This window comes from Phascolarctos cinereus, unplaced genomic scaffold (assembly GCF_003287225.1).
Source record: "Phascolarctos cinereus isolate Bilbo 61053 unplaced genomic scaffold, phaCin_HiC Scaffold_4;HRSCAF=312, whole genome shotgun sequence".
In the NCBI taxonomy this organism is placed as follows: domain Eukaryota; kingdom Metazoa; phylum Chordata; class Mammalia; order Diprotodontia; family Phascolarctidae; genus Phascolarctos; species Phascolarctos cinereus.
Genome location: NW_027555847.1, coordinates 538,345,343 through 538,365,488, shown reverse-complemented (window position 1 = coordinate 538,365,488; position 20,146 = coordinate 538,345,343). Strand labels below are relative to the sequence as shown.

Sequence of the window (20,146 nt, the reverse complement as noted above, 5' to 3'; positions counted from 1 at the left end):
ATGTCTGGAAAGAAGGTATAAGCCATGGATACTAAGGGATGAATGAGACAGGAATACTAAACATATCAGTCTTGCTATAAAGAAATTCAATGAACTGATGGATTTCCTGAAAAAATGCAACAAATCTATTCTTACTCCATTATATTAAGCAAAACATGATGCCTTGGTAGAAAACAGCCATTAAAGCCATATCTGGAAACATGGCTTTCGGAGAAGGTCAAGAGAACAGCAAGCACAGAGAAGCATTATTACTCCTGATATTCATGTCTCTTGTTTTTCAACTTCAAAGGCACATGGGTGAAAGAAAGGAAAGGAGACGTAGAAAGAAAGAGGGGGCAGGGGAGAGTACACCACTGTGTTCAAAGACAAAACGGCAAAAGCAGAGCCTCAAGCTTGCTAATTTTGAGATAACTTTCATGACTACTTTTATTCTGGCTTTTGCTGTTCTCAGACTGTCCTCCATATGGTTAATTATCACCACTTGGATTCTTTTCTTCCCTTATCCTGCTTTAACTCAATGTAGCTTTTGACACTATTCATGACTCAATCGTTTTCATACATCCTGAACAAAAATCTGGGAAACTTGCTCTAACCATTCCTGGTTTTAATTGTACTTCATTCCATTTTGCATTTTCCCTTTATCTTCTCATTCACGTGGTGGCTCAAATTCCCATATGGTACACTTCCCATTAAAATAAATTCTAGGAGGTCATCCAAATTTTGTTGTTGCACTGAAATTCTGTTCAGCCAATAGCTCTTAATATAAGTTGGCCATGGACTGGCACTTGGAACAATTTAAACTCTATAAATATCTAACTCTTTTTGCAATAGCAATTTTTGTAATGAGATTTTACCTTTTTTTTTGTTGTCATCTGGGCCACTCCACTGCTATTTGATACTCCTGAACCACCTAGAGGACACAACAACTCTTTTTCTTGTTCTCTTTTTTCTAAGTCCCTTGATCCTTTTAGGTTCAGGATAGAATTCAAGGATCTATGATTTCGTTAATGAGGGCACGCTCTCTACCTATGCTGCCTGCAAACTTTCTATGCCTTTGTACAGCACAGGATGTTTCATGAATTGTTGTGGCCATAAAAATTAATCAGTTGGTGGCTAAACACCATCACGCATCTGGTTATGGCGTTTACAAACTTAGCCAGGCTAGAAGATGCATTTATTTCCTCTTTGCCCATACTGAAATAAGCATTTGTTAAATGTCTACTATGTGCCAGGCCCTGTCGTTAAGTATTTTACAAATACTGTCTCATCTGATCCTCATAACAACTTTGGGAGAGAGGTGCTATTTTTATCTTCATTTCACAGTTGAGGAAACAGAGGCAGATGGTGGTTAAGTGACTTGTTCACACAACTGGTAAGTGTCTGAGGTTGGATTTGAACTCAGGTCTTCTTGAATCTAGACATAGTACTCTATCCACTGTACTATCATACTGGCTCTAAAAGATGACAAAGTCTGTGGTCAGGTCCATAACTAAAACTTTTCCAGCTTGGTAGGGCCTACCTTAGCTTTAGCTCTGCTGGAATGGCCTTGGAGAACCCAAAGTCATTCTCATCAGAACGGGCCTCAGAATAGGGTTTTAGAGAAAAAAGTAAAGGAATAAATACATTAATTTTTTACTTTTCTCTTTGAAGGGATGTGTCTATTTTTGTCCTTCTTTGTATTCCTAGTACTTAAGTGCAGTACTTGGTATAGAACATACATTTGATAATTGCTTGTTGACTGAATGACTGACTTCACTGATCAAAGTTTTCCTAAGCAGAACCCTCATTACTATGTATATGAATACATAATACTAATATCTTCAGCAATATGAAGTTAGAAACCTTTTTTGATATTTCAAGAGTATTTCAGAGATGAGTTTAAACTGACTATTCATCATTTCTGTTTCTTTACCACGACTCTGTCACCTCAGTCCCAAGATGCTGCATGATTCCAGGTCTCTGCTGCCACATCAGTTCTGGGCCAGAGACAAGGATACATTATGACAGGTACTGTGTTATACCTTTGTATTTTATTTAAGTGTTCTCCCCTTTCCTTAAATACTATCTTTTGTCCATGTGAGGCTTGTGTGGCATGTGAGGTCATGTGTGGCTCCAAGCACTGACAAGTTTGACCACTGTTGGAAAAGCAGTTCTTGCTCTCCCCAAGGGCATGGTGGATATTTCTGGTTCAGTGATCAACAACAACAAAAAAAAAAGGCAGAAGTTTGGGCTTGGCCTTTGACTACGGCTGCTTCGTTTGCTTTAGAGCAGTACATATGCAGTCAGGTAACGGACATTTTGCTTAGAAGTTTTGCAGCTCTCTTTAGCATTAATTCTTTTAAAAGAGCAAAATATTGCCTTGAAAACATTAGAGGATTTCTTTGGTATTGTTGCAATCCTCCAGTGTAAAAATCATCAGATTGTGGAGAAATGTAACTGTATTTGAGTCCCTAAGAGAGAAGCCATCTGCAATTATGAAATATTGGACAGCATGAGCATGGTCCTGTGATGACCACATGCAGTATTTTTTATTTTGTTTCATTAAAATCATGTAACATGTAAGAATTTTGCCATCAATTAACATTTCTTCTGAATTAATTCCTGGCTTGTTGGGAAAATAAGGAGAATTTACTGTAAAATTTAGGCCCAATGTGCTGCAGCATCCACACAGAGTCCTAGTCAATGTTTTGCAAATATGTCATAACGAGTTTCTGGCTCTAAGTAGTTCCTGGCAATTATGTCATAGTTTGACAACAGGAGACAACAAGGACATCAGAATCACTAACATGGCATATGGCTTGTAACTGTTGACTGTTTATCAACTTTGCAGGGCCAGAACAATTTTTCTTGCTTTTTTTTTTAAATTAAATTTTTTTTAATCAGAGAAAATCTGCTTTTTCTCCATTTTACCCTGCACCCCCAATTGAGAAAGAAAGAAAAAACAAAACTACTGTTACAAATATGTACAGTCAAGCAAGGATTTCTACATTGGCAGCTTAAAAGAAAATCTCATTCTGTACTCTGAGTCCTTAACTTTTCTATCAGGAGATAGGTATCGTGTTTCATCATGAATCCTCCAGAATTGTGATTCTTCATAACAATGATCAAAGTTTTTAAGGCTTTCAAAGTTTATATCATTACAGTATTGGTATTATCATATCAATTATCCCCCAATTCTTCTCACTTCACTTTTCATCATTTCATCATCACAGATTTCTCTGAGAACATTCACATCATCATTTCTTATAACACAATAGAATTACATTACATTTATGTATCATAATTTCTTCAGCTATTACCTAATTGGTTGGTTCCCCCTCAGATATTCCAACTCTTTGACACTTCAGAAAGAGCTATAAATATTTTTACACATCCTTAGTTTGTTGTGCTTAGAACTAATTCCTCCCTTATTCTAACCTCTCTCTTATTCCCCCCTCTCCCTTTCCCCATTTCCTTCCTGTTTCCTTGTTGAGTGATATTTATTTCTGGATCCAACTGTGTATATATGTATTCTTCCCTCCTTTGACAACTTAAGATGAGAGTAAGTTTAAATATCACTTGCTCCCCCAACTCCTTCCTCCTTGTTTAAACTTTGATTTGTGCACCCCTATTACATAAGATACTATTCTCTAACCTCCTCCCTTTCACTCTTTAGGGTATTCCCCTTGCCCTTCCTTTTTCATTCTTCATTTGAGATCATCAAGAACCACTTGCAGGCTAATTAGACTCTCTCTATGATCCCTGTTGGCGGCAGGGTATGGAGGGTCTCATGTATCATTTCCCTATATTAGAATATAAACAGTTATCCATATTTAGTCTCGTCATTGTTCACTCCTGTGAAAGCACAACTCCTTTTGATGCACACACTGCCAGAGGTAGCAGAGCATTTGGGAGGCTCTGAAAGAAAGTGTGAGAGAAGAGGTATTAGGCTGCCTACCAAACTAAAGGACAACAGAGCCACTGGCCTGACCTTGCTGTAGGATGACTGTGAAACCTGGACAGTCTACTAGCACAATGCCAGAAAATTGAACCACTTCCATTTGAATTGTCTTAGGAATATTCTGAAGATCACATGGCAATATAAGGTTCTGGACACGAAGATCCTTTCTCAAACTAAACTGCCAAGCATTCAAACTCTACTGCAGAGAGTGCAACTCTGATGGGCAGGCCACACTGTTCAAATGCCAAACATATGCTGACCTAAAGGACTATTTTACAGAGAACTCACACAAAGCAACCTCACACAGAGGTCAGAAAAAGCAACACTCTCAAGGTCTCTCTGAAGAATTTTGGTATTGATTGTGAGACATAGGAGACACCAGCACAGGACTATCCAGCATGTTGTGCCTGCATCAAAGAGGGAACTATGTTCTATGAGCAAAGCAAAATTGCAGTAGCTCAAAAGAAACACAGAAAATTAGAGACATCTATATCCCAAATGTTCACATGGACTATTTGTGCCCAATCTGTAGTAGAACCTTCTGAGTGCTGATCTGATTAGCCACAGCTGGATACACAATACATTGACCCTGACATTATGATGCCATTTTGGTCCTCTTTGAGTATGAGGGACAACAACAAGGATGCCCTTTTTATATTTCTCAACTCCTGTGTTTGTACTTCAAAGGTGATAGCAGTTTTAGTCTTTTATTAAAGGTTCTTTTGTTCTCCCTGTAGGATTATACTAGGCTTTTCTGGGTAAGTTGTTCTTGGTTATAAGCCCACACTCTTTGCTTTCTGGAATATGGCATTCTAAGCTTTCTGCTTCTTTATATTTCTCTGCAAATTCCTGACCTGGGTTTGGGTCTGTGGACTTGCCCCATGTGGAGTTCCAGTACACTGCTGTTGGTCTCAGCTGCTCTCAGTCAGCTGTTAAGTTCTGCTGGTTTGGGGTAACAGAACTGTGGGCTTCCATTTGATCTGGGAATCCTTTCCTGAATATTCCTCTGCAGGCTTCAGACTGTACTGGAATTTGGCACTGAGACACCCATTTAGGTCTTCTTGTATGAGCCATGCAGCTGAAACTTGTTTTTTTAACTTATTTCTGCCTTGGTACACAGTGTAGGACTTAGAGGCTGCTTCCTTCCCTGGAACATCACCCCTTATGCACAGGTCCCTTCTCAATAAGCCCTGGATCTATTAACTGGACCTGGAAGTGAATGACAAAGCTGTTAGTTGACACTGATTTCTCCACCCTCAACAAGTCTAGGCTCCTTATGCTAAATATGGGACCTTTTCTCACTCTGGTGTATAACCTCTTCCTGCATATGGCAGACCTTGTCCCTAGCATCACAGACCTATCCCCTGCCCTCATCACAATAAATCCCTCTGCCTCAGACAAGACTATAAATACTTCAAACTGGCCAAACAACACCAAATCCATCTAAGTACTAAGTAAATTAGGTTCCTCTTCTTATCACCTAATGGTTCAATAGCAGTTGCTTTCTTCTTGGGGTATGGGAAGCCATTAAATAATGAATTCAAGGAATAATGAAGTTAAGCCAGTGAGACTTTTTTGTCTTTCACAAAATGGGAGACTAGATTGGGTAGGTAAGTATTTACAAAGAAATTAGAAAGTTTTTTTTTAAATGAGGGAAGGGGCAGTGTCTCTGGAATTCAGACACTGAGGCCAAATAGGGCTTTAGGCACAGTGCTTTGAGACTCATGCTTTGAAGAACAGTAAGCCAGAATACTTTTTACAAAGGGTCCAGCTAATGTCCTAGTGAAGGATGCACTGTTCATGACCAAAGTTTCCCTAACCAGGAAGTATCCCTGTGATACTGTTATGGGGTATGGATTTAATAGATAAGAATTTATTTAATGAAAACTGTCATATGGAGGCCACCTCACAGGGCTATGATAAGGAAAGCACTTTGCAAACCTTAAAAGGGTATGGAAATGTGTCATTGCTATTATTATCACATGGAAGAAGAATTATGCTTGTTTTACTTGGCCTCACAGGAAGGAACTAGGAGCAATGAGAAGAAAGTATAGACTTTGGTTCCATAAGGAAAAGGTTCCTAACATTCAGAACTGCACTAAAGTACAATGGACTATCATGGGACAGAGGGAGGTTCTCATCATTGGAGATTTCTGATGAGAGGCTAGGTGTCTACTCATTAAGCATTTTGTACAAGGCATTCAGGTCCACGCATGGGTCAGATTTAATAGCATTTGAGGTGATAAGATTCAATAATGGGGAAATGAAAGAGATATCACAAGGCAATGGATGTTAAATTGGGTAAAACTAAAGCAGCTTAGAGTGGTATAGAAAAATTCATGGAAAAATTAGGATTACAGCTAGGCATGAAGAATGAATAAGATGTCATCAAGGGTTCATAGGCAACAAGGATAGTAGACCTTTGAGCTGTCACAGAGAACTGATTTTAGTATCACTATCTAATGGTATGCATTAGTTTTTTAGCATAATAGAAAAAGCATCACATTCAAAATTGGGAGATCTGGGTTCCAATTTTAGCTAGAACTAATTAAACATATGACTAAACTTGAACAATCACTTCAGTTTCCTAGCCTCTATAGGCATATGTGGGATAATCTCCCAAGTCCCTTCTAGCTCTAACATTCTTAGGATTTATGAATAAGCATGAGTTATTAGGTAAGTCAACATCCCTGTGAATGAACTTTAGTCTGTATTAGCTTGGTTCTGCCCCAGATACAAAAAAGGAATACTAATAAGTTTGAATTTAACTATTAAATTCTTGGCAAATGTAAATAAGACATTTTCTTTTTTTTTAATATAAATTTATTTATTTTTAGTTTTCAATATTCACTTCCACAAATTCTTGAGTTCCAAATTTCTCACCCCTCCCCCCACCCCAAGATGCATGCATTCTGAATACCCCTTCCCCTGTCCTCCTTCTATCTCTCCCCCCTCCCTTCTGTTATCCCCTTCCCCTTCTATTTTCCTGTAGAGCAGGATAGACTTCTGTACCCCATTTCCTGTATTTCTTATTTCTCAGTAGCATGTGAAAACATTTTTTTTAAAAGATGTGCTTTTAAAACATTGAGGTCCAAATTTTCTCCCTTCCTCCCTCCCCACCCACCCTCATTGAAAAGACAAGCAACTCAATATAGGTTGTACATGTGCAGTTATGCAAAACACTTCCTTAGTAGACATGTGTATTTCCCTTAATCCTATCCTGCCCTCCCATTTATTCTATTCTTTCTTTTGACCCTGTCCCTCCTCAGAAGTATTTGCTTCTGATTACCCTCTTTCCCAATCTGCCCTCCTCTCTATCATCCCCCTGCTCTCTTGTCCCCTTCTCCCCCTATTTTCCTGTAGGGTAAGACAGATTTCCATACCCAATTGAATGTGTATGTTATTCTCTCCTTAAGCCAAATCCTATGAGAATAAGATTCCCTCATTCCCTCTCACCTTCCCCTGTTTCCCCTCCACTGTGAGAGACTTTTCTTTTCTGTTTTTTTTTGTGAGATAATTTACCCCATTCTACCTCTCCCTTTCTTCTCCGAGTATCATCCTCTCTCATCCCTTAATTTTATTCTCCAGATATGACCCCTTAATCTTCAACTCACCCTGTGCCCTCTATCTAATCTATATACATACATACAATTTTTTTCCTTCAACTACCCTAATACTGACAAAGTTCTCATGAGTTACAAATATCATCTTTCCATGCAGGAATGTAAACAGTTCAATCTTAATAAGTCTCTTATGATTTCTCTTTCCTGTTTACCTCTTCATGTTCCACTGGAGTCCTGTATTTGAAAGTCAAATTTTCTGTTTAGCTCTGGTCTTTTCATCAAGAATGCTTGAAAGTCCTCTATTTCACTGAATGACCATTTTTTCCCCTGAAGGATTATACTCAGTTTTGCTGGGTAGGTGATTCTTGGTTGTAATCCTATCTCCTTTGCCCTCCAGAATATTATATTCCATGCCCTGCAGTCCTTTAATGTAGAAGCTGCTAAATCTTGTGTTATCCTGATTGTGTTTCCACAGTACTTGAATTGTTTCCTTCTGGCAGCTTGTAATATTTTCTCCTTGACCTGGGAACTCTGGAATTTGGCTACAATATTCCTAGGAGTTTTCCTTTGGGGATCTCTTTCAGGAGGAGATCTGTGGATTCTTTCAATTTCTATTTTGCCCTCTGGTTCTAATATATCAGGGCAGTTTTCCTTGATAATTTCTTGAAAGATGATGTCTAGGCTCTTTTTTGATCATGGCTTTCAGATAGTCCAATAATTTTTAAATTCTCTCTCCTGGATCTATTTTCCAGGTCAGTTGTTTTTCCAATGAGATATTTCACATTGTTTTCTAATTTTTCATTCTTTTGGATTTGTTTTACAGTGTCTTGATTTCTCATAAAGTCACTGTCTTCCAATTGCTCTATTCTAATTTTTAAGGAAGTATTTTCTTCAGTAATCTTTTGGACTTCCTTTTCCATTTGGCCAATTTTTCTTTTTAGGGCATTTTTCTCCTCATTGGCTTTTTGGACCTCTTTTGCCATTTGGGTTAGGCTGTTTTTTAAGGTGTTATTTTCTTCAGTATTTTTTTGGGTCTCCTTTAGCAAGCTGTTGACTTGTTTTTCATGATTTTCTTGCATCACTCTCATTTCTCTTCCCAGTTTTTCCTCTACTTCCCTTACTTGCTTCTCAAAATCCCTTTTGAGCTCTTCCAAGGCCTGGGACTGATTCATATTTTTCTTGGAGGCTTTGGATGTAGTAGCTTTGACTTTGTTGTCTTCTGGTTGTATATTTTGATCTTCTTTGCCACCAAAGTAAGATAATATAGTCTGACTCTTTTTGTGCTGCTTGTTCATGATCCCGGCCAATTACTTGAGTTTTAAACTCTTTGTTAAGGTAAGAATCTGCTTCCAACGTGGCAAATGTACTGTCCCAAGCTTCAGGGCTGTTTTCAGAGATACTTGTAGGGACCTGTAAATTTTCAGTTCTTCCAAGGAGGTATGATAAGGGGCAAGGTGTTTACTCCTTTTCTGGCCTGTGACCACAAGTATTCCTTTCTGTCCTGTAACTGTGAGGAGGGGTTCCTCTTCACAGCCACTGCAAGCTCCCCCATACCAGCGCTCCTCCTCACCCCAGCACTGCCGCCCAGAACTGTGACCCAGATCCACACATGGGCAAAGCAAGAGATTCCTGCCTCAGCACTGGCAAAGAGATCCCTGCAGTCCCTCTCTGATCAGCCACTGGATTCCCCCTCAGTCTGTGGGCCAGAAGCTTGGGAAGCAGCTGCTCCCCCCCCCCCCAGTGCCACACTCTTGGGAAATGGAGCTGAAACCCCACCTTCCTCTCTGACCACGACAGAAACAGACTTTTCCCACTGACCTTCTAAGTTGTCTTTGGCATTAGTGGGTTGAGGAGTCTGGAAACCTCAGCTGCCCACGATTTAGTCCTCTGAATCCTGCTCCAGGTTTGATGCAGCCTGCGCCCAAGCCGCACTGCACTGCGCTCCCAGCCCAGCGCGATACACCTTTCTGATCAATCATCCAGGTTGTCTTGGGCTGGAAATTTGTTTCACTCTGTCTTTTTGTGGGTTATGCTGCTTCAGAATTAGTTTAGAGCCATTTTTTATGAGTATTTGGAGGGGTTTGGGGGAGAGCTCAAGCAAGTCACTGCTTTCACTCCGCCATCTTGGCTCCGCCCCAAAAAGACATTTTCTTGAATTGCTAATAATGGATAAGGCTATAATCATAAAGGAATTTACATCCCTTGCTACCCTTTAGGTTTTTTTTTAGTAAGGAAATACTAAGACATAAGCAAATGAGAAGGGAAAGGTAGGTTTTGAAAAAAAACTTGAAGAAATCATTGTGATGTTGGTCATCTGTGAGGAAGATGCAATTGATTTACCATTATCAGGACTTGAATTCAGGTTTCTTTTTTGTAGTTATTGTGATGGTTGATATTGATACATACACATTTTCTTACTATTCCTCCTGGTGACCAAAGGCATATATCTGCATATTGATGGTCAGAACTAAGAAATAACACTATGCGTGAGGAACTGTTTCTTTCCATGAAATCTAATTGGCCCACATTGGGTAATGGCAAGGATAAATCAAGAACTCAGTGGTTCTCTTTTACCTCCCAGTTCAAATATAAAGTTCTCTATTTGGTGTTAAAAGCGTTTCATAACTTGACCCCTTCCTACCTTTCCAATCTTCTTTCACTTTACTCCTTTCCAATTGCAACAGTCCAGGCATATGTCAGAGGAAAGAAGATATGAGAGATGTTGCAAAAGTAAAATCAACAGGGCTTGACAACTGGTTGGATATGGGGAGTGAAGGAGAGTGAGGAGTTGAGGATGCCCTCAATAGTAATAGGGAAGTTAAGAAGAGGATTGGTACATGTATAAGTAGGCCTTTAAAAATATTTGCATTTTCTTGGATGACTTTATAACTTTGGCTTCATTTCTATTAAGCCCAGATATTCCAATAACAAGAAAGATGGAAATAAGCATTTAATCGTCATTTATTCAACACTTGCTATATGTTGGCATTATGCTAAGTACTTTAAAAATATCTTAGTTGAGCCTCACAACAACCCTGGGAGATATGTGATATTATTATCCCCATTTGACAGCTGAGCAAACTGAGGCAGATGGAAGTTAAATAACTAGTACAGGGTTATACAGCTAATAAGGGGCTGAGGCTGGATTTGAACTCATGTCCCCTTACCTCCAGTCCCTACTACTACGTCACCTAGCTGATGATGAGAAAGCAGTATTGACTAAACAAAAAAGAGATGTCTCTGTTCATGGTATTTAGAGTCTACAGAGACGGTTTTAATATACTACAATTTTTATTGGCTGTCTATACATTAATACCTTAGTGAAGCTGTGATATCAAAGAATGACTGCTACTAAAAATTAATTTAGCTTTGGGGACATTTGTTTATTTTGTGAAATCTCTAAAATTTAAAATTTAGTATGATCAAGAAACTATCAATCAGTCAGACAATCTCTCTTAAACAACTAGATAGTTTCTCAACTGCTTCTCACCAACCTTCTGAAAAGTATGTTTATTCCATGGTACCAAGTAACTGCAATCAAAAAGCATCACTGACACTGACCATGTATCTGTACAAAATATAGATGAGCGTGTGAACTTCTCTCTAGTCTTAACTGAGTAGGCAAATACAATGAAAACCCATCAGTAGATAGGATTAATGATGTTGCTGTCTAAACTCAAAAGAAAACCGTACTATTGGTTAAACATGGAGCTTACTGAAAAACCTTCCTTTAATGTCCTAAGAGAGTAAAGTAGAGCTGCATGGAATTCTTGGACTTTACAAAGACTTTAATGAAAAGAAAAGAAAAGTACTTGACAACAGTCCCAATCAGATAGATAAGGGAAACCATTTGAGACTGTTTTGTGAGCAGCTGAAGCCATCAGTTGAGGAAAGTCACCATTTACAGACATATTTGGCAGTGATGATTATTGATACCCAATACTGGGGGATTATAGAAATAGGGATATGGACAGGATCTGAATCTGTGATTTCACTGTTATATGGATCTCCTAGATGAGGAAATTCCCTCTACCAATGAATGCAGCCTGGCACCTCCTCTGCAACCCAGTGTTAGAGAGTTTTCTAGGGCACAGAAAAGTTGAGTGACTTGCCTAAGGTTACTAAACCATTCAGGATGTGTCAGAGGCAAGACCTCAAACTAGTCTTTCCTGATCCTGAGCTCAACTCTCTATCTACTATACCTCTCATGACATTATATAAATGTGTATTAAGAAATAAAACTTAGTTTGACCCCCAGGATTTGGTGTGCTAATGCTCATTAGTGATATTGAGAACTGATTAAACAAGAGATAAATGTACAGAGTATGTGGAAGGCAACTGCTGAGTGATAACTCCTACTGGAAAACTTGTTCATTTTGACAGTAGCTTATCAGACCTAATGATAAAAATTACATTTAGAGTCATTATGGTCTAAAGATAAAAAAAGTCTAAATTCTCATTGTTGATTATCTTGATCTTTTTCTATTGCTAGGGAAACCCAAGTCCTAATAAGTGTAATTTATGCTGCTTCTTGTCCATCTTGCACATCAAATGGTAAGCAATTTATGAATAGATAAGTGTACTTAAATATAGGAAATAAAAACCATGTTGAAATCATGCTAATTAAAGCATGGCTCTGCTGGGCAGGACATGTTGTTTGGAAGGATGACAACAGATTTCTCAAGTGTATTGTGTGTAGAGAGATCAAACTTGGCAAGTGTTCACGAGGTGGGCAGAGAAAATGTTTCAAGGACATATTAAAAACACAACCCCAACAAGAGACTCTAAGAAAAATCAACTTAGAGCTATATTCAATTCTGTAATGAGAATACAATGTGTACTTAAAAAGCAAATCTTACCAATAAGAAGACTAGGTTAGCCCTAGAAATTGCATAAATAAGAACAGTGAAATTTTTGAAAAGGTAAAACATTTATTGTATTGATAGAATTTCAAAAGTTCTGAGAAAAGGGATTATTACTGAATGTTTGTTTTTATGCAATACTAATACTGAAATAAAATAGTAGACACAGGGAAGGCTCAACTTTTGTCTCACTGTATCAAACACTTAAGAGACATGGGTAACAAAATATACATGCACCTAATTATAGTCTTTCTTGTTCCCTTAATTTCTGATCTGTAGCGAGCTTTTAACTCATTCCTTGACCTGACTCCTTGCAATAAATTGACTTTTTCAGTTTATGATTTTTCAAGTATCTTCAAAGAAAAGGCATTTAAAAGATATGGACTTAAATATAATCATGCAAACATGTGACAGATCTATGATTTCCTCACCGAAAAAACAATAACCCTCTATGCTCCAGTAAATGAGCTGGAGAGAGTTATCTAAGGCATGTAGAGGTTGAGAGACTTGTCCAGGGTCATAAAGCTAGTAAATAGCAGAGGCAAGACTTGAAACCATAACTTTCAGAGACTTTCAGTCTCTAAGTCCATCACTCTATTCGCTGTAACATGATGCTTCTCAAATAGAATTATTATTATTATTATTTAACATTTGAGTAGCATCAATATGTTTGAACTGTTAGATAATATTTTAAAGTCCTATTCATTTTGGAGAAAACCAGGAGGCATTTAACAATTAATGGAGAGAAAGGAGATGGTAATTCCAAAAGGGAAAAAGGAGAAATTACAGCCACCAAGAATTTTCCATAATCACCATATGAATGACATCCATCCTCACCTATCCTCCATGAATTTTTCTCATCAATTCAAATGCCATTTACGCAGATCAATAATAATTTTGCTTACTACTATCTTGAGCATGTGCCTTTGGTCTTCGCTGAACTGTGAACAAAATCAGAACTCATGATAAAGGTTCATCTGAAATGTCCTCCTTCTTTCTCTCTGTGGTAACATTGCTCAAAACATATACTAGCAACTACCTCATTACCTATTTCTGTACCAAATATAACTGGTTACATAATGTTTAAATCACATACATTTAAAAGTATGCAATCCATGTATGAAGCAACAATGTGATATGGAATAGGAAGCAATGTAAAGCACTTAGTTTAAGAAAAAAATCACTTTTATAAATACAGAAAAGAGATTTGACCTAATAGTTTGTAGGGTAAAGGACCTAGACGTTTTTGTTGACTGCAAGTTTAATAATCTAACATTGTGATATGCAGACATATAGACCTATGTGTGTGTATATGTGCCAAAATATTAATGCAGTCTGAGGCTACATTCACAGAAGGACAAAGCTCAGGACAAGTGAGTCAATAATGCAAAGTTAGTTAGGGGCTACAATGGAGAGAGCACTGGGCCTGGTGTCAGGAAGACCAGAGTCAAATGTGGCCTCAGACACTTACTAGCAGTGTCACCCTGACTAAGTCAGTTTACTCATCTGTAAAATGGGGATGATAAAAGCACCTACCTCTCAGGATCAAATAAGATAATAAGTGTAAAGCATTTAGCATAGTTCCTGGCACATAATAAACATTATATAATTGTCAGCTTACTACTACTACTACTACTACTACTACTACTATCCTACTGTCTTCTGAATTAGCATGACCATATCTGTAGTATTATGTTAAGTTCTACAGGGCTTCCCTTTAATTAGGACACTGACAAACCATAGTGGACTGACCAACCATAGCATTTTTAGCAGAATACTCAGGAGGGTAAAACCACGTCTGTGTGTGACAAGTGATAAGATTTATTAGATGTTCTTTTCTCATTTTATTTTTGCCTTTTTTTTTCTTTTGGCGAGGCAATTGGGGTTAAGTGACTTGCCCAGGGTCACATAGCTAGTAAGTGTCAAGTGTCTGAGGTCAAATTTGAACTCAGGCCCTTCTGACTCCAAGGCTGGATCTGTATGCACTGCACCACCTAACTGCCCCCTCATTTTTTTTTTTAAAGACTGGGTTTCCTTATATTGCCCAGGCGAGAAGCGTAGGGTTATTCAGGGGGGTAGATCCCTCTACTTACTAGAGTGGGAGCTTTGACCTGCACCAACTCCATCTTGGGCTCATTTAACCCTCTTTAAGCATCATATATGCCAAATTTAGTGTGGACACCTGATGGGTATAGCCCATTGAAGCTCAGAACTATTAAGGCCAAGAGAGTCACCAGCCAGGTAAGTGAAATTATGGCATGTGCAAGCACATCTGGCTTACTGGGTATAATTTTCAAGAATGTCATCAATCAGTTAAATGGAAGGAACTTTTAGGGATGTATAGTTTGATTCCAATTATAAAATTCTATGATTTTATCAATGTTTGCTCTATTTCCTTTCTATTAACTTGTGAGCTTCACAAGGGCTGAATCATGTGCTTTCTTTCTACTTTTCTTCAACTCCCACATTCAAGGCCATGGCTGAGCTATCTTTCTCAGCTTTTATGGTGCTTAGGGAAGCAAACTTCTTTCAAGGTCCAGGCCTGAGGCACACTTTTGGGTGGGTTTAGGGCAAAATTGCTGTCTCTACAGATACCAAAAACCAAATAGGTGATGTTCCAAATTCAATTCAATAAATATTTATTAAGTAATTACTATGTGCAAAGTACTGTGGGATATGAAGACAAAACTAGAACTCTTCTGCCTTCTACTAGAAGGAAACAAAATGTTCACAAATATATAAATACAAAGTATACATAATGAAAACTCAAAGCAATTTCAAGATAGACAGGGAGGGAGAGAACTAATAACTGGTGGGGGATGAGGAAAAAGCTGGCATGTGAAGTAGCATTTGAACTGAGAGGCCAGAATTCAAAGGAAGGAGAAAATTCTGTTGTGTATAATCATCCCACATACTGAATAGAGATGACACCAAAAGATATCAATGATTTTTTTAAAACTTCCCACTGATAATCTCTCAATTTTATAACCATATTTTTTCAGGTGTGTGTGTGTGTGTGTGTGTGTGTGTGTGTGTGTGTGTGTGTGTGTGTGGTTGGATGAGTAAAGGATTATTTTTTTAACATGATTCCTGTGCAATAGCCCACAGATCCCAAGTGCTTTGTGGAAAGCGAAAACTCCAAGACTTAACAGGGGTGGTGGTAATAAAGTTTTAAAGTGGTTGGAAAAAGTCTAACACAGGACATTAAACTAGTCAGCTACTGTGTGAACACCATTTCTCACTGAGTATATAACAATCCTGTCTTCTATTTAAATTCCTCTCTTGAATATCACAGAAAGGCAATATTAAAGAAGAGTTCTAAGGAAAATCATGCATGTTGTTGAATGTGATTGTTTTTTACACTCATAGCCTAAAGGTTTTTTGCTTTGTTTTGCTTTTTAAGTAACATCCATATTAATATCTAGTAATCTGGGATGCTCCATTCCTAAACAGAAATGACAATTTCAAATGCTAAAATTGAATCCCAAAGCTCCATAAAATTTTTAAGACTAGCTCTTTCAGTAAAAGATTAGTAAAGGTTGCATTGTTATTTCAGTCATTCTAAAAAAAATATTGATTTAATAATAAACAAAAGAAAATGAAAACCTTAAGGCTGTTAGGTTCTATTTTCCTCTAACCAATATTTTTGAGTTTATATCCTAATTAGATGAAGTTGAATTTAAAGCAACATCATTTATATGTTGTATTGACATAATAATATAGCTATTAATGATATGTCATAAGGGTTTGCTATATCAACTGCATGCCAAAAGATCATAGTGACTGTGTTAAGCACTAGGTACATTCTGCCTTCTCTTGGGAATCTCAGGAGCTCATTTTTGAAGAAAAAAATCACCTAAAACAGTACTTCTTTAAAAGGAAATGACCCATTCCCATAAACAACTTTCTTAATTGAACTGCTAAAAACAATACACCCTAAGGTGAGCCAAGTTATAGTCAACAATGAGAAATGTATGGTAGATTTTTCATTCAAATTAGAAAACATGGAGGCCACTCCTTTTTAGTCTTCTTGTGGAAAGCTTCAAATTCTGTTTCTGCAAATATTTTAAATATCTAATTAGAAAAGTGATTAAAGTGCACGCCAAGTTACATAATGAATATACTCTTTTTCATTCTAGTCTCAAAACTTTCATCGAAGAAAAGAGGGAATAATTCTCATTTCCCAAAAGAATCAAAATGCATTTTTAGGTATTTGGTACAATATAGATGGATAATAGAGAATATTTCTAAGTTGTACAAGGTGGAGGTTATTCACTTCCATCATGTTCTGTAGAAAAAAGTAACCTTTTCACTGCATTCAGCTATGTCTAAATCTCTTCAAAGAAATCGTGACCTTTATTGATAGGCTGTGGAAAAAATAATACAAATCATGTTGAATTCATCACTGCCAAAACAGAAGTAAAACAACTGTTACCCAAATTGCTACAGAATGAGTTATGGCATAATCTAAAAGCTGAAAAGGATCCTAGCAGCCAAGTAGCCCCACTACAACATACTCAACAAATGGTTATACTGTGCTTGAAAATCTACTGTAAAGGAGAAGCAACTTCCTCCAGAGGTAGCCCATTCTACTCTGGGATAGTATGGAAAAAACTAGAAAATGCAATAAAAATATTTTCAAGTTAAAAAATTACCAAGTTGGTTTTAAAAAGCTCCAGTTCGTTTTACTGGTTTTAAAGTTCTAAGGTGTTTTCAAATGCCATGTGCAACCACTTGCCACTTTAGGACCAGATTCAAATTTTCCCCCCTTATTATTAGGAAGATTCTTTACTTCTAACTTTAATCTACCTGTGAAAGAAACATCAACTCACTCTGCCCTCTATGGTCAAGCACTGCAAGGCTTATTCCTCTTCTAGATAATAGCATCTGATATTTTGTAGTGCTAGAGACAAAAGAACTGGACTAAGAATCCTTTGCTTGAGTTTCAGATTGACACTTTAACTAATCAATGTGACCTTGGACAAACACAGCTCTTTAAATGTCAGTTTTCTTATTAGCAAAATTAGGGGATTGGACTAAAGTCCCTCTAAGCTCTAAAAGTATGAGTCTATGATTTTATGATCCACATTGTAGCCTCCATGTTGATAATTTAGCAGTGTTTCTTAGACTAAAAGCTAAGCTCCTTATTTGACTTTTTTTAAAAAAAATATAACATGTTTTTGTATGTTCTGTTAAGTACACTGAGCCCCTTCTTAGAATTGCTATGTTTGCCTGTGTAATTTTCCTATCTTCTAATTTTCCTTAGTGTTTCTATTAAGAATTCATAAATTCATAAACTGACATTATTCATAATTATTTTGTTTTCTTTACTGTTCATTAAAGTAAATGATTTTACTTTCAAAAAATTAATAACCACAAAGAACAACATACTATAAAGGGGAATTGAAGGTTAAAAAAATAAGATTAAAATCACTATAAAAACTAAAAATAAAACTAATCTTGAAGAGGACATGTATTTGAAAATATATACCAACATAGATCATAGGAAACAAAAAAAGAAACTCCATATTCTGAAATGAAACCTATACTTATCAAAAGCTTTTCTGAGAAAGAAAAATTATGATGGTCAGAGAAACTTCTACAACAACGATGATAAGACAAGTATAAATACAAATAAAAAAAAACAAAGGACAAAAGTTATTGAGAGTAAACATCTAGCGAACATCCACAGGATACAGTATGGTTCTCTATTGGGTATTCTGGGGATTGAAAAGCTTTGCCATGCTCTTTGTACAAAAATACATACAGAACAGAATGAGATAACAACAACTAAACAATAATGAGTAAAGAAAAAAAAAGAACATAGGGGAAGGCAAAGAAGGTTGGCCCTAAACCAAGACAACATACCTGTTGCTCCTATCCTTCTCATAGTCTTTTGGGGATTCCTTTTGTTTACTGGTAATTGGTACAGAGAGGACTTTCTTGCCTAAGTCAAACAGGTCCATGTTATTAAAAAAAAAAGTACATTTCAAAGTACAGAATACTGTGAGTAATATTTGTCATGATCTTTGCAGATGGTATTTTGATGATGTTCCACTTCTAATATAGTGAGCTGAGACTACTATTTCCCATAATGGACTTTATACTGTATAATATTTATTCTTTCCAGCACAGAGGAAAGAAAAATAGTATGTCTTAAAATATCAGAATCTGAATGGTAGAAAGAAGTATGTAGTATAGACAATCATTTGGGTTCTAGTGGAAGCAGTAGCAAAGGGTAAAAACAAAATCATTAAAGAAGTTGCTAAAGCTTCTAGCAGCCTCATTAAAAACCATATCCTGTTAAAAGTCTGAAAACCCTGGAGAGTCAGGTGAGAGAGCATAAGCTATATGTGTTCTGGGTATTCCCATTAACAAGAAAACGGGAGACCTCCCTGGGTTTATAGGACTTAATTCCAAAGCTTCTGAACCCAGATAAGAGTCTTAGAAACACATAAGAAAAATAATGGCAATCTTATTGTAATTGTTTTGATGAGGTTAAAGGCAGACAAAACATTTTTAGGCAGTTGGATGGCAAGAATAATTTCCTAAAATAACCATAAAGTGTCTCTCAAATCTTGTGTAATACTATTTAGCATCAGATCCACTCTTTTCTTTTTCAACCTTATCCTCTGACAAAAGAGAATAAACTTGCTTTCAGAGTTCGAAGTAGCAGCACTTTTGTCTACACTCCCTTCCTTCTGCTTTTCCTCTCCCTAGAAAAATTACCATATGATAATGGAGGACAAAATTAATGCTTTCCAAGAAATTGGGCCAAAGTTTTACTATTTGAGTTAAAGAATTTGTGAATAGTACCAAATTGGGGGGAGGGGGAGAGGAATAGATTTTATTTATTTTGGTGTGAGGCAATCGGGGTTAAATGACTTGCCCAGGGTCATACAGCTAGTAACTGTCAAGTGTCTGAGGTCAAATTTTAACTCAGGTCCTCCTGACTTCAGGGCTGGTTCTAAATTCACTGTGCCACCTAGCTGCCCCTAAAGGAATAGATTTTAAAGAAATTACAGAATTTACAATTTGCAAGAGAGTGACATTTTTTTTTCCTTTGGTCACTCAGAATTTGACAAACACCAACAAATATTTCCATGCACAAAGAAGAACAGAAAAAGAGGACTGCATATGAAACCATGGCACTCTTATTACATGTTTTGTTTTTCTTAAGTATATAATTTACATTAGCTTCAAAGACGGATATTGAAACTTTGGGGCATGATCCTGATCCAGCCCAAGATGTGACAATCAACACCTAAGCAAACTTGAAATGCCTAGGAGAAATCTTTCCCCAATATCTTACATAATTTAGAATATACAATGTTTGCTACAAATACAGAATTTTCATAGTGACATTAACTTCTGTGTGAGATGTATCAATACCTCTATCCCTTACTATTGTAATTTCTTTACGTTTTGGAGTTTCTAAACCGTAGGCATATCAAGGAATCTGTGCAAATGTTGTAGCCTGTGCTGTGAGGAAATCTGTTTTTTGTTTTTCAGAACAGCCTCTGTGGAAATGGGCATATGTCCTTAAATACTCTGAATCAGCATAAAGACATCTTCAGTACACTGGCAGTCTACGTAGTATATCATTTCATTAATGGCAGTTTTCAAAATTAAAGCTATGCCACCACAAAGCCAATATCTGATTTCAAACACTTTGAAGACAGGAGGAAACTCAAGAATACAGAATCCATCTTTCTCAGTGAATTGCCCATCACCAAGCTGGTTTTACATTTTGCAAGGCTGTTGACTTCATCCAGATAACT

At 37.1% G+C, this 20,146-nt stretch overlaps 1 protein-coding gene and 1 long non-coding RNA gene across 2 annotated transcripts in view; one reads left to right on the top strand and one right to left on the bottom strand.

Annotated features, from left to right (window-relative positions):
• ZNF407 (zinc finger protein 407) overlaps window positions 1–20,146 on the bottom strand; it is a 611,846-nt gene that overhangs the window by 121,871 nt on the left and 469,829 nt on the right. The gene's annotated exons all lie outside the window — the stretch shown is intronic.
• On the top strand, window positions 1,932–20,017 carry LOC110215819 (uncharacterized). Its single transcript, XR_002326614.2, has 3 exons — window positions 1,932–2,007; window positions 11,996–12,057; window positions 19,878–20,017. It is a non-coding gene; the product is annotated as an uncharacterized LOC110215819 (long non-coding RNA).